The sequence below is a fragment of the Rattus rattus genome, chromosome 4 (genome assembly GCF_011064425.1).
Source record: "Rattus rattus isolate New Zealand chromosome 4, Rrattus_CSIRO_v1, whole genome shotgun sequence".
NCBI lineage: Eukaryota > Metazoa > Chordata > Mammalia > Rodentia > Muridae > Rattus > Rattus rattus.
Genome location: NC_046157.1, coordinates 98,529,360 through 98,545,166, shown reverse-complemented (window position 1 = coordinate 98,545,166; position 15,807 = coordinate 98,529,360). Strand labels below are relative to the sequence as shown.

The following is a 15,807-nucleotide window of genomic DNA, read 5'->3' as shown; positions in this document are numbered from 1 at the left end:
TACCTTGTGATGGGTAGGGACTCAACAACTATGGCCAGGTCTGCTTTGATATGTTAAATAGGCATCTTCATTAGCCTTTTGTCCCAGGTTTGAGACCCAACAGAGGTTTCTCTGAGAGAGCCGGTAGAGGTCATCTCCTGAGATATTACTACAGGATCCGAGAATTACTTTTGCGAACTCATCAGTTGATCCGCTGTCTGAACACCAGTTTCTTTTGTTGGGTTTTACTTCCCCTTTCTCACCCGAGTGCACAAATTAAACTGTCAAGACCACCAAGCAGTTTGGAGTTCTAGCCACCAATGAAACTAAAGCATACCCTGTCTTCCTCCCCACCAACCCTGGATTCAACTGTAGACATCGCCTTACTCTGTTTTAACACCTGTTAAGAGTTTGACTGAGAAAAGTCCCCCACCAGTTCCCATATTTGAGTCCTTGGTCCCCAGCTGATGGTGCTGCCTGGGGAGGTGGTGACACTCTGGCTTTGGGGCAGACACTTGAAAGTTACAGCCTGCTCCTGCTTCTAGACTGAACTCTCTGATTCCTACACACCAAGCTGTCACCAAACCCCACAGCAAGCTCCCATTGCCACAAACTATGTCACTGTGGCTGTCACATCTTCTGTACCATGACTAACTGAGGCCACTGAACCGTGAGTTGAGACTACATAACTCCACCCCTTATTTTGTTTCTCCTTTGTGTGCCCAAGAAACAAGAAAAGTATCTAATAGGTTACCTGAGCCTAAAATGTAAATGACCCACACACAAAGCCACACCAAAAAATATATTCTCCCTTCATTTTAACCACTACTCACTGCTCATATTCTTTTGCTTGTCCCTAAGAATTATAAAGCCAAATCATTCATATCAGGATTCAAACAAGGTCCATACAAAGCATTTAAGCATCACATGTGGACATGAGGTACACAGGGTGTGGGTGTGGGTGTGGGACCCCTGAGCCTTATTCAGGCCCTTTGTCATGTTAATAAAAGGAATGGACACTGGAGAAGCTGGAGTAAATTGTTATGTCAGAAAGCCCTGAGGGACAGGGTAGAAAGGTTCCTGTCTGAGCAAGTGCAGGCAGCTGCCCGAAAAGGGTTGCTGAAAACTTATTCTCCCTGGAGGCAAGACGGGGCAAGCTCAATGCTGAATTCGAGCAACGGCTTCCAAGGAGTAGGCTCTCGGGTTTAGAGATATATAACTGGCTAAGGGGAAGCTTAGTTGCCCCATTCCCTTGTCATGTCCTCAGCCATGATGTCTTTCTAGCCTTGCTTTTGGTCTGGGCTGCTCTTCCTTCTCTCCTAAATGAACAGAGAGAACAGATGGCTGAAGACGTCCCTCATTTGTTATCTTTCTTTCTCTTGGCCTCTCTGAAATATATATCATAGAAATGAGCCAATGAACACAGATCTCAGACAGAGGGCCCGGAAATGAGAGGAGAGGGAGTCCCTAAAGACGGATGTTCTTCCAAAGGATCAAACTTCAATTCCCAGTACCCATGTGGTGGTTCACATCCATAACTACAGTTCCTGGGGATTCAATACCCTTTATGACCTCCGCAGGCACTGTATGCATGCAGTATATGGACAGACGTGTAGACAAAACAGCCATAAACATAAAATATAATCAGGGTATAGATTATAAAAGCCTATATTGAAGGCCCAGAAAGGGAGAGACTGTCGATCAGATTTACCCTATTATAACAAAATCTCTCAGTTAATCAAATTTTGACTCACAGTTTTGAAGGTTTTTAGACTAAGGGGTTCGTTCTGCTTTTTGGGGCATGAGGTGGTATACCGTGGTAACAGCCTGCTATGAAACAAAACTGTACCTAAAAGCAAGAAACAAAACAGAAGAGAAACAAACTAAGGTCCCATTATCTCTTTAAAGACCACACTCAAAATAATCCAAAGGCCTTTCTCTAGGCCCCACTTCTGTTCTCTATCTTCCCATCACATGCTAGGCGCTAGAAAGCAAAACTTGTGATGTACTTCGAGGAATGTTCACAGGCTTAACCAGGGAAGAGAATTACTCAGGAAAGACTGGCTATTCCAACCTTTCCAGAACATGGGCCCAAACATTGGATTCGGAAGAGATGGGGCTGCTTTTCTGAGGGCTGGAAACAGAACTGCTGCTGTGGTGAGGAACACCCAGAAGGCTAGGGTCCTACTCTTCAATGTGGAAGAGAATTTAACCAGGCTAATGTAAGCCCTGCTTGGTCTTTTACCAACAAGGTTGTGGCTCTTAAACATCTGAAGAATCCTGGGATTCGGCACGATACACCGTTAGACTGGGTCCTGAGTCTCCATGACTCTCTATGATCAACTCTCCCCCATCAAATCACAGCCAGGAAGTACCGTCCAATCTAAAGATCTAGACTGGAGATTTTGCTGAAACTTTAAAAATAAGTCATAAACAGAACGAGTGTTCTCCATGGTCTTCTTCTGTAAGCTGAGGTGTCAGGCTGTTGACACTAGTATTCAGTGACACTCACCGACGCAGTTAATGCCTCGTGGAGAAGCAAGCATTGTCCCACTGTCTTCTGAACTGACTTCTTGGAAACAGCTCACGCCATCACAGACAGTTTCAAAAGCAGAAGAAAATGTCAAACCACTCTTCCTTTGATCAAAGGAAGCTTGGCATCTTCGGTCAGATGGTCAGATTGGCAGAAAAACAATCAAACCTCTCAAACGTGCTGTATCCTTTGCCTCTATATTAATCCCCAGAGACAAGAACAACCGCTCTCCCACAGACTTTGCACCCTTGGAAGAGAGTTCACGGTTACGGAACACTGACATATGTGAGGTTTTTTGTGTAGAGTTAATCCTTAGAAATCCACTAGGATGACTAACATAAAACCATATTTTATGTCCCTAGCCAACTCCCAGGTGTGGAGATTATTATGATGGTCAGAGCCACAGCTGAGGTAAGCATTTGTAGAGTCATTACTGGCAAAATGTTGACAAGGCACTTAGGGCTTGTTGTCTTTGCTCTGTTCTCTGCATGAGCGTCATGACTCTGGAACTGGAGAGATGGCTCAGTCGTTAAGAGCATCGTCTGCTCCTTCGGAGGACCTCGGTTCAGTCCCTAGCACCGGCATAGTGACTCCAGTTCCTTGGTATCCGATGCCCTCTTCTCGCCTCTGCGGCCACTGCATGCACACAGTGCCCAGATATATGTGCAGACAAAGCACCCATACACATAAACAGGCACAGCTCGTGCACAGTGAAGACCTGACTCAAACAAAGTCCCCAGCATAGCAACACCACCTCAGGAAGGCCTCCCCTCCTTCATCTTAAGCCCACACAGGACTTTTCTTACAATAATTTTCCGTGTGCCATAGAGGATTCGCCTCTATGTGATGCCTGTGTGATGTTACCCATCTCTAGCCACATGCGCCCTTTTGAGGACTCTTCCATATCACCTCTTACACTATAAATTTATTTATTTTTCCTATGCGTATGTGCGAGTACCCACATGTATGTATTGTGCACCACATGCATATCTGTGCTCACGGAACCCAGAAGAGGATGTCGGATCCTCTGGAACTAGAACTATAAGTGAGCTGACTGATGTGGGTCTCAGAAGCCAAACTTGGGTCCGCTGGAACCACTGAGCCATCTCTCCGGCCCTATAATATCGCTCTTTAAAGAGCACAAATCTGTGGTGTATAATCAATGCACAAAAGCATGAAACTGTCACCGTTCTCTGCTTCCGGAATATTTCCGCCACCCTGAGAGGAAAGCTGCGTGCTTGTTTTCTAGTCCCCACCTCCCCGAACACTTCTCTGCTTCCGGTCTCTGAGGATGCGATTGCTTTGGGCGGCTCACAGGAGGAGAATCAGAAACTATGTGGCATTTTGTGTCTGTTTTCATGTAAGAGAGTATCTTAAGATTCAGCAAAGTGTACAATAAGTCAGAACTTCACTCAGCCTTCAGGCCAAATAATAATCCACCGTCTGGCTACAGCATCTGTCTTGTTAGGTTTTCTCTTGCTGTGAAGAGACACTATGACCATAAAAACTCTCATAAAGGGGAGCATTTCACTGGGGCTGGCTCACAGGTTTAGAGGTCTAACCCGTTATCAGCCTGGTGGGAAGCATGGCAGCACATAGGCAGGCATGATCCTGGAGAGAAACCTGACAGCTCTACATCTGGAACGGCAGGCAGCAGGAAGAGACAGTGAGTGGCTGGGCCTACCTCAAGCGTCTGAAACCTCAAAGCACTCCATCAAGGCCACACCCACTCCACCAAGGCCACACCCACTCCATCAAGGCCACACCCACTCCATCAAGGCCACACCCACTCCATCAAGGCCATACCCACTCCACCAAGACCACACCCACTCCATCAAGGCCACACCCACTCCATCAAGACCACACCCACTCTACTCCATCAAGACCAGCCTATGAACCATTTTCATTCAAACCACCACAGCACCGTTTGCTCTTCCATTCACCCCTCAAAGGGTGTTCAGGGCAGTTCCATTTTAGTATAATGAATGATTCTTCTGTGAATATCTTATGCAAATATTACTGCTGATGTATTTTCATCAATCTATCTCACATACCTAGTTAGTAATGGAATGGCTGTGTTATTGATAACTCCCAGGTTGCACTTTCTGAGAAACTGCCTGGTTCCCTGAGAGATTTTATTTCCCAACATGCCATTTCCGGAGAACTGGGGAGATAGCCCCAACTTTGGCTATGTTGAATCGACCTGGGTGTCAGACTATTGGAGGGATTTCAGGCAGCTGCCACCCATAGGTGTGTACTTCTAATAATCCATGAGGTGGGGCAGTCCACACAAGGAGCTGCCACCTTATGTCCCTTGGCTGAACAACTCCTCCTCCTCCTTCTCTTTCTCTTCCTCCTCCTTCTCCTCCTCTTCCTCCTCCCCCCTCCTCCTCCTCTTCCTCCTCTTCTTCTTTGAATGTTTTAAGCCTCGCGAATCAGCTTTTTTGGACCTTTTCCCCCTGGACTTTCTGTTGTAGAAACACTGACACATTCATTACCCTTTGTTCGTCGCTCATTATAGATTTGACTGCAAGTCTTTTTCTTTCTAATGAACCTCGATATTCGGTAGCTTAGTGTTTTAGTACAAGCCCAGCCTTCCATTGGCCTATGCTTCAACTCAGTGGTATCCATATTTCTGTTGATGCAGAAACCACACGGGGCTCTCTCCTCTGTGTCTTCTCACATAGCGGGTCTATTTCCTGGAGATGTCGCTGCTCTCTCTGCACAGTTTTGTTCATTTCCAGCAGGGGCAAGTGCTGGAACACGCAAACCTCGCCGCCTGACAAAAGAAAAGAGAAAAACGAATTATCCACCGTTCTTAATCTTCGAGTGGAAAAAAAGTTGCTCAGATGACTGAAGATACAAAAGGAGGAGCCATCATAATCTTTCTGGTGGCTCAAGAGGCGCCCACTCTCTGTTACTGCTAATTCCTCTTTTTCTTGCCAATCTTCAATTTGTGTGCGTGTGTGTGTGTGTGTGTGTGTGTGTGTGTGTGTGTGTATGTGTGTGTTTAACCCACTTCATTGATGATTCTATTTTTCATCCAGGTCCTTTGAAATGTTTTTTTCTTTTCTTCTTTCTTTCTTTCTTTCTTCCTTCCCCCCCCCCCCGGGGAGCTGAGGACCGAACCCAGGGCCTTGTGCTTTCCAGGCAAGCACTCTACCACTGAGCTAAATCCCCAACCCCGTTTGTTTCTTTTCTTAAGAAGTGGGGGGGGGGGGAATTCGACAGATCACACGTTTGCAGTGGTTAGTCCCATAGCTAAGCGTCATGCTATTTAAGGGAGGTTCTCTGAGAAGTTTCTGTGCAGAGGGGCTGTTCTCTATTCCTACAAGCAATTTTAGCATTGCTAATTTAGCATAATTCATCAGAAGCCAAAACTAAAAGCCCTGGGGATACTTGGCAGTTCCCTTCCTGTTTATCTGATCACGTCCGTGTGTGTTCTTGGCTAAGGGACAACGTGGGATCCATGCTGCTGAGATCTTACAAGGGAACAAGGAGAAGCTGTTCCGAGGGCACGGGGCATGACTCCTTATCAAACAGACAAGATCGGGCGCGTTCAGGGTGGTATGGCCGTAGACATGACTCCTTATCAAACTCTCAGATGAGCTTACACCTCTCAGCCCCCTTGGAGGGTTGCCAGACCTACTCAAAGAGCATCAACTCTTACATTTTCATACTCTGCCTCTCCACCATCTTCAACGCCCATTGTAGCAACACACCAGCATGACCTGATACTGAATCACCTACCGATGCCACCTGTAGGACATCATCACCAGAGCCATCTGGTGACTTGGCATTTTCCTTAACTTATACGTGCCTTGTTGAGTTTCTACAAATACCCCTCAAGTCTAGGAGCCGAAGTTATCTGTCAAGTGGATGGGTGAACGGCTGGATCCTGACACCTCCACTGATTCCTTTTCTCTTCACCATTCACAAAGCTGCCGTGGTTCAATGACAGCGAAATGAAACATGGAGTTGGTAAACTATAAGACCTTTCTATGAACAGAGAGTGGAGTCCTTGGTGACTCAGAATGGAAGTGAACAGACTAGAAGGTGATAAGAGGAAGCGAGAACTTCTCGATTCTCCCTTTCTGTTCCCATCTGTCAGACTCTGGCAGTTTATTCTAAGACAAACTTAAAACCAAAGGAAAAGGGATTTCTCTTTTTGCAACAAACCATGCAAGCTCGGATTTTAAGTCAGTGTGACTGTGGCTCCATGCTTCAACACCAGGGGGCGCACTTTCCACAGGCCCTCAGTCAATCTTAGGTGGTAGGTGACTTCCCTAAATAAATTCAGTCTGGCCTTCTTAGCCTCTCTTCCCTCTTCTATATCTCAAATAAAGTCCACAATTGCACACTTGCTCTGTTCTAGACAAAATCTTCTAGAACCAAGCGCTAGAGCAAGACTCCAAAATCTTCTAGAACTGACCTCTTCTAGAAGCTTCCTCATGCTCTATTTTCTCTTCTAGTGAGACTTCTTCCCCACAGAAGCTGCACTTCTTGGCGTCGCCATTGACTTCTAGGCTCCCATTTCAACACTCACACTTCAAGCTCCCATGTTGAACTGTCATGACTCCTTGGATCTCCACCACTTCACTGTTTCCTGCTCCTCCTCAGATTCCTTAGCTACTCTTTTTTTTTTTAAGTCAAAAATTCCTTAGCTTTTTATTCCTGGTACCCCTAACACAATTTGCAGAGCAATATACCTGATATAATGAAAAGAAAAAGACAAAGACAGATAAAAGACCTCAGGGATGTACATCTAGTTGACACTCATTGCATTAGTCAACAGCTGCACTTTTGCAAACTGTGGCTGTGGGCGTCCTGAACAAGAAGGGCTTCCTGTTTAAACCGCAGTGACTTCTGACCGTGGATCATCGTTCCTTCTGTGACACATTTTACAGTTCCTCTAATGCATTTGGGACGACTGTCTCAAAGTGACCTCCAGCTTTCCTGACAACCCTTCTCTCTCCTGCTAAGAACCATAGCCGTTTGTTTCTGTTTTATTTTAAAACCTTCTGTTACCGTATCCACCACTTCAACTCCATATCCATAGCCACCACCACAGGGACTGCCTGAGCTTCTTCCACCAAAACTGCCCCCCTTCATGAGTTCATAATTAGATTGTTGCTGTCCACTATAATTTCCAAAGTCATTATAGTCCCCACCACCACCATAGTTACCTCCACCAAAATTTCCTCCTTCAGTGTAACCATCATATCCTCCTCCTCCACCACCATATCCACCACCTTGGTTTCCATATCCTGGTCCACCACCTCCATAACCTCCTCTACAACTGTAACCAGGACCACCACCATAGTTGCCACCATCATTCCAAATCCATGATATCCACAATCACCACCTCCATAACTGCCTCTGCTGCCACCACCTCCACCACCATAGCCTCCTCTTCCATCAAAGTTTCCTCCACGCCCCATAAAGTTGCCAGATGCACCTCCATGACCTCTCTGTGATCCAGGAGACTGCATTTCTTGTTTAGAAAGGGCCTTTTTCACTTCACAATTACGCCCATTAACAGTGTGGTATTTCTGAACAACAATGTTATCAACTGTGTCATGATCATCAGAAGTTACAAAAGTAAATCCTCTCTTTTTCCCACTCTGCCTGTCTTCCATAACTTCTATGGTTTCAATCTTGCCATACTTTTCAAAGTATCTCTCAGATTATATTCTTCTGTATCCTCTTTAATACCACCAACAAAAATCTTCTTCACCGTTAAATGGGCACCAGGCTTTACAGACTCCTCTCTAGAAACAGCTCTCTCTGGTTCCACCACACGTCCATCAACCTTGAGTGGCCGAGCACACATTGCAGCATCCACCTCCTCGACACAAGAGTAGTCACAAAACCAAAGCCTCTGGAATGTTCTGTTTGAGGATCTCTCATTACCACACAGTCTGTAAGTGTGCCCCATTTCTCAAAATGTTCTCTTAAGCTATCATCTGTGGTTTTGAAGCTCAGACCACCAATAAACAGCTTCCTCAGCTGCTCTGGTTCCTTTGGATTGTGACCCTCATTTTGAGACCGGACTCACCTCTTCCAACTTGAGTTCAATATGGGACCAAGAGGAAGAGCTCCTTAGCTACTCTTACTCAACTTAACTTCCTCCTCCCTAGCTAATAGAGGCCTTCTCAGTGGATTACTGGCTCCTAAAATATTAGACACACTGTGGGTCCTGTCTCTTGGTCGATACATTTCTTCTCTTAAGCCAGGAGAGGTAGTAAATGCTTGTTGCTTTAAGTCACTAAAGCTTAGCACAGCATCTTCCGAGTCAGTAGCTAGCACCCTCACAGATGCTACCCAGGAGCCCTCCCTAGAATGGGGCTGTTGGGTAAATTCTACCTCCTACAGAGTTATATTTCTTAACTCAGGACACCTGCCGGTGTGACGTCATCTGGAAAGACCACCCCTTGCAGATGTTATCAAGCTGAGGTCATACCTGATAGGGGAGTTCCCAAATGTGATTACTGGTGTCCTTATCAGGGGAAATGTGTACACACAAACACACAAGTTAAATACCATATGACCATGAATGTGGTTTAGTGTATCGACCCAAAGACACCCACCCTGGTGTGGCTGGCCCCTGGCAGGCGATGGGAAGAAGTAAAGAAGGATCCTTCCTTACAGTCTTCAGCTAAAGTCTGCAGCACTTCAGACCGACCTGAAACCCACATTGTTCAGAACTCTGAGAGATTAACTTTCTATTATCTTAAGGTGCAAGGTCTGTGCTGTATGGCCAAGAGTCGCCTTTGGTGCATGATACTTGCGGAATGCCTGGATGAATTGGAATCACCCTGTTTGGTTTTGTTTCTCTCGCTGCAGCCATCAAAATCTTCAGGAGGCTGAGAGTGCATCTGAGGTACTCATCATTGACAGACTCTAGGGAGCAGTGGATGCTCGACATTGGGTATAAGGATGTAAATGCAAGAGTGATTAAGACAAAATTACTTGAAGGAACAGGATTCTTTACGAAAAGGTGTTGTTACTCAGAAAATTATGAAAGCACATCAGAAAAGAGATTTTTGTATCAGTCAAAGTGTCAGATGAAAAATTCTGCTTAATTTTTTGACAGGGTTCATAAGAGGTGATAAATAACAAGACTTTTTAATAGATCTTAGTTTAAACATCTCTCTCTCTTTCTCTCTCTCTCTCTCTGTCTCTCTGTCTCTCTCTCTCTCTCTCTCTTTCTCTCTCTCTCTCTCTCTGGCTTATTTGAATTCAAAGGGACATCTTAGGACGTGATCATGACTTCAAACTTGTTCAAAAGCCAATACATGCTATTGCATGGGACCACATGGTTTCACGTCTAACAAGATGGACTCGCAGTGGTTGGAAACCTTTGTTGGCTCCATGACAACTGGGACCAGCCATGAGCACTTCACAGCCAGAACATTTGGAAGACGAGGAATCCATGTGCGATCTTGTCTGGTCTCATCAAAGAAGCTCTTCAGCTCTTGTACAGGTCTCTCATACTCAAAAGGCTTCCTGTGGCTGCCAGGCTGAAGGAACTTCCTCACTCTGGGGAGGGCGCCAACTCTGGTTCTCAGGGCCTACAATATAAAACCTCAAAGTGAGGCCCAAACTGGTGTGTCCCAGGAAATCCAACCACTCCTTAACAAAACCCAAATAACCCCCTTCAGCAACAAGAGGGCAGAGCCCAGGGGACAGATGGCAGAGGGAAGAAGAGGTGGGAATAAGACTGACTAGCCCTTCCTTCCCAGAACACCCTGAAGACTTCATGTAGCTTCAGTCAACCCTACCTTCATACCTGCCCTTTGTGTATAGACTTCATCCCTTGTGTAAAGGAAAAGGAAGGAAAATGTCTGTCAGATGCCAATATGGAGAAACCCTCACACCAGTGAAATCAAGGCGCCAAGTTGGAATGATGACACATAGAGCAGGAAAGCCAGAGTCAGGTCTTCATGAATGCATCACAGGGAGGGATGAAAGACAGGTACTGCTAGGTTGGCAGAGAACATGCTCATGATGGCTATTCCCAGTTATCAACTTGACTATATCCAGGATGAACTACAATCCAGAAAGGGGGGCACACCTGTTATCTAGATCCTGAGGCTGGAAGACACAGGATTTTGATCCGAATCTTGACATGGGATGACACACTTTTAATCCAGATCTTGAGGCATGGTGGCCATGAAAAGCTTAAGCCCAGGTAAGGTGGCATATGCCTTTAATCCCAGGAGAAAGAGGCAAGCAGATCTCTGAGTTCAAGACCAGCCTGGGACAGAACAGGTTCCATGTAAAGAATAGCTCAGGTCCAGGCATGGTGGTGCACACCTTTAATCTGGGCCATACGTTCTACTGGAGGCCTACATAAGGACATCGGAAGAAGGAAAGGTTCTTCCTCTTTCTTCTCCTTTTCACTTACTCGCCAGCACATCTTTTGGAACCTTGAGGATTCCACCTTATACAGAAGAGCAGCTGAGACACCCAGCCTCATGGAACTGAGCAACTACTAGATTCTGGAACCTTCCATTCACAGTTGCTCATTGTTGGGTTAGTAGGACTGCAGGCTGTAAGTCATACCAGTAATTCCCTTAATATAGAGAGACATCCCATAAGTTCTGTGACTCTAGAGAACCCCTGACTAAGACAGTGCTCATGCTGAGAGAAATACAATGTCTGCTAATGGGAGCAGAATCAAGAGACTGAAGACGGAAAGGGAGCTGCTAAAATAAGACTCAGTGCGCAATGACGTAGGTCTTTGTGATAAAGGGCATTCATTATACAAGCCAGACTATACTTGTTGAGGTAGTACCTATGTTGAATTTCCTGATACTGTAGTGTCAACAAGGGGCTGAGGGTACCTGTAAGAGATGCGAAGAAGGATGCCAAGACAAGAGTCTGATCAAGGCAACAATTTTATTTTTTCCCAAGGCTGAATTTATACCATAACAGGGGTAACAGAGGGAGAGGAGAAGTGTGAAACATTTATGCAGGCCAAGGACACAGTTATTTGTGTGATCAGCTGATGTCAACTGGATGTCAGAAAGGTCACAGGTTTGTCATATCTATTGGTCAGCAGGATGTTGGTTTCTCAGAAAGGTTACAGGTCATCACATTGGGCATCTTGACGTCAGATGTATTTCTCAGCAAGGTCAGAGCGTTGTCATATCATTATTCATCCTGACCACCAGATTTGTATTAGTCCTCTGCAGCTGGCTGGGGATTTTCCATGAACCCAGTCATACTTAACTAATCATAATAATAACATCAATAATGGAGGACTTTAAGGGTATCGCTCCCAACACTGTAGAACTCTCTTCACAATCCAGAAACAGGAAGAACATTTCCTAGTTGGTAGTGGGGGGGGGGCAGGTTTAAGGGGCAGGAGGAGGGGAGAGGGGGGATGAAGATTGGATTTGGCAAGATGCCATATGCCCCCACAGCACTTGAAGTAAGATTTGTGCTAGGAGAGGAAAACTGCCTCTGAGGGACTGAGCTATTGCAGGGAAGTTAGCCACAATCCTGTCACTGAGCTCCTCGATGTGGTAGAGAAGTTCAACCACGTGGATGTCAGCCCTGCTCAGCCTCTTTCCAACCAGGTAGTCAACGCCTAGAGAATACAGGAAATCAACTCATGAACATACACAGTCAGGCTGGAGCACCAATGTCTCCCCAACCGTCTCAGCCCAATTCTCCTCCTTCTACAGCCTTGCCAAGGAAGTGTGGACTTCTGGACCTCTCTCTAGGGCCCTGTCATGAAGAAGGGAGAGTCAGGGAGTCTGCTATCTCCTCTACGTGAGCCAAAAGGACCTCTCCAGTTTCCTTCCCAGATCCACATGGTGTCCACATCACCTGCCCTTTCCTGAATTTTACACATGCCAAGGACTCACCTCCTGTTGCAGTTTCTCCCTGTTCCAACTTCCTAAAATTGGCAATGTTTCAGCTCTCTTTATACATAATGAGTGGGGGTTCACCCATAATGAAGTTGTTCCATGTTCACGGTGGGCCCCTTGACCCAGGAGTGGACCATTTTTGTGTAGGCGAGGATACATTTCTCCTCCTGTCTGCTTTCCTTATCCTTTAGGTTTGTTTCTGGGATCTAAAGTCAGCTGGAGGGACTGAGGAGATAGCTTAATTGATAAAGCACCAGGCACGACAGCACAAAGACCAGGTTTCAGATACCCAGAATCCACTGGAGAAAATGGAACATGGAGCTCATAGTTAAGAACACTAGCTGCTCTTCTGGAGGTCCTGGGTTCAATTCTCAGCACCTATATGTCATCTTACAACTGTCTATGACTGTAGTCCCTTGGGATCCGAGGCCCTATTCTGTGTGTGTGTGTGTGTGTGTGTGTGTGTGTGTGTGTGTGTATACATGTGTGTGTGTATGTATAGACATAAAATAATAAATAAGTCTTTTTTAAAGAGTGGAACACGGTGGTACATGCTTATAGCATCAGTCTTGGGAAGTACATATAGCAGAGACAGGGGATCTCCTGAATCCCATGGGTCAGGCTGGCAGAAGGACGAGCTTCAGGTTCAGTTTCAAAACTAAAGATGGGAAGTGATCTAAGAAAGACAACTGGACTTCTGCCTGCACACACATGTGCACATCCACACACGCAAACACACCGCTGCACACTCACATAGTCATGAGGTGAAGACAATTGAACCAGCATCTTGGCAACTCTGGCTTCCATCCTCTGCACTGTGGCACAGTCAGCATGCAGAAGTCTGTGGTGGAGAGTGGGATGGAGAGATGGACACTTTCGGTGAAGATGATCCTATTGGATGCCAAGTCTACTCCATCCTCGGGGAGTACCTCTGTGCCTCTGAGATTTCCCTTGACTTTTCTTAGTAGATGAGTGTTAATTACAGGACAACTGGGGAGGAGTAATACTTACTTAAGATTCATGAATAAGAAAAATAAACAACACGCAGAACTACCAGTCAAAGATAATTGTCAAACGTATTGTGAAGATAATAAATACGAAAAGAAGTATGATAATTGTTTGGTATAATAACAAAACAGGACACGATTTTTTTACATTTAGTGTGTGTGTGTGTGTGTGTGTGTGTGTGTGTGTGTGTGTGTGTAGATCAGGTCTTCAGGTTTGATAGCAAACACTTTTACCCATGGAAGCATCCTTTTGGCCAACATAAAATGAATGTTATGAATGTTATAATTTACGCTGTGTATTTACATTCATGGGATACTTTTACTTCATAGTGTAGATGACTTGATTTTAATAATAGCTGCAGAGATTATCATAATGTACATCATCAGCACCATAGCACCATCAGCATCATCAGTAGAAGATCTGATCATACGACAGCACCTGCTTACCTTGTACCCGGCACACAAGCAACAACTTAACATTCACTGGATGAGTGAATGAATGAAGGAATGAATGAACGAATGAATGATCAAACAAACAATGGGTATTCATAGATCTGTCTTCATTTCACTCTGAAAACATCACATAAGACGACATCTTTTAGCATTTTTATCTTACAGATGGAGACATTGGGTTTCCAAAGAGGCTCGCCCGAATGAAGTGCAGTCCGAGGGATTCGGAGTCACTTCTATTTCAAATCAATCACTTTCACAGACAGTGGGGTTCAAAGTGCTTGTGTCAGACCTCAAGGACATGGAAAGGGACGGGGGGGTGGTGGAGGGCAGAAAAGGAGTACATGGAGGGTCTTCAGCCTCACTCACAGCCATGTGGGCGCACGCACATGTTCACTCGCTCATCCTACACGGTAACACACAGCTTGATCAAGCCTACTCTAAGCAGTTGAATAACCTTTGATCTATCTCACCTGCTCGGGGGAAGGTGGAACACAGCAAAGAGTCAGAGCCCGAAAACCGAGAGCTCCTGGCATAACCTTTTTAAAGCTCCTGTCGTAACGTGTATAAAGCGCCTGGCATGACTAATCACATCATGATAATACAAGTAAAAGGCTCATTGAAAGCAGGGGCCCAAGAGCTGAGACCGGGAGATACAGCTACCCATTCTGAAGCTCTTTTTATGAAGCATTTAGGGTATATAGTGCTACACACACACACACACACACACACACACACACACACACACTGTTCTGCACTACATATATACATATACATATATATAGTACTATACACAGACATATATAATGCTGCATATACACACACACAGAGTTCTGCACTACATATATACATATACATATATATAGTACTGTACACACATATATAATGTTGCATATATATAATGCATGTATATTATATATATAATGCTTCACACACATACACACACAGAGTTCTGCTCTGCACTACATATATATATATAGCACTATGCTGCATATATATATGTATATAATGCTTCACACACATACACACATACACACATACATACATACACAATATATCTAGCATTTGTAAGGCCCTAGATTCAGTTTCCATGCACCACCGAAAAGGAAGAAATATTATCAGTGACAAAGTCTAGCAAATTAAGAGAACTATCTCCCTGAGCTGCCCAAAGCCACTGGGGCAAGAGTGTCATCCCTTAATAATCGGAAGGGAGCCATGGACAAAGTGAACCTCTTCCATTTAGGGGTATATAAACTCAGTAGATTGTCTAATACCTGACGGGAATATTCTCTTGTGAAAGTAGTCTCTAGTATACTTTTTAGGGCTATTGAGACGTTACAATGAACTAAGGTAGATGTAGTATGGCTAACTGCTTTGAAAGGCCAGTCATAGCTCCCTAGTTCTAGAGAGATGGGTATGTGCATAAACACCCGGCTCCTCCGGACACAGGGAAAGAGTTCAGCACTGTGGAGCACTGTTAAAGCAAGCTGTATGACAGGTGCTCCCGCTCCTCTGTCTGGGCAGCCTTGAGTGGGGAAACTATCATCAAGCAGTCCCATCACTAGATGGCCGTTGGAAACCCTGATGGTTCAGGAACTTTATCATCACTCTAAAAACCCTCAGCAACTGGAGAGAAGGATGTGTTCCAGCTATGGTCACTCCAGATGGTAGAAAATCAGCACCGTACACAAAATGAGCTTGGTGAGTTCTAGATGCCCTAGAATAGGCTGCAGCCATTTTCACGAAGGCCAGAGACAGGACAGGGCACTTCCGCTGAGGTCTGAGATGAATACGAGCAGCCCTTCATTGTATCAAAACTGTCAGTGTCAATCCACTTGCCACGCTTGGCCATCGAAACTACAGCTGCTCTGCTATGTCCACTGCACTGCTGATCTGATACCTAGGCTGCTTCTTTATGTTAACAGTTCAGCCATGCTACAGAGATGGGAACGGACCA

The 15,807-nt window shown here is 45.3% G+C and overlaps 1 pseudogene; it reads right to left on the bottom strand.

Moving 5' to 3' along the window:
• Positions 1-7,523: 7,523 nt before the first annotated feature.
• Positions 7,524-15,807, bottom strand: part of LOC116898453 — an 89,440-nt pseudogene continuing 81,156 nt past the window's right edge.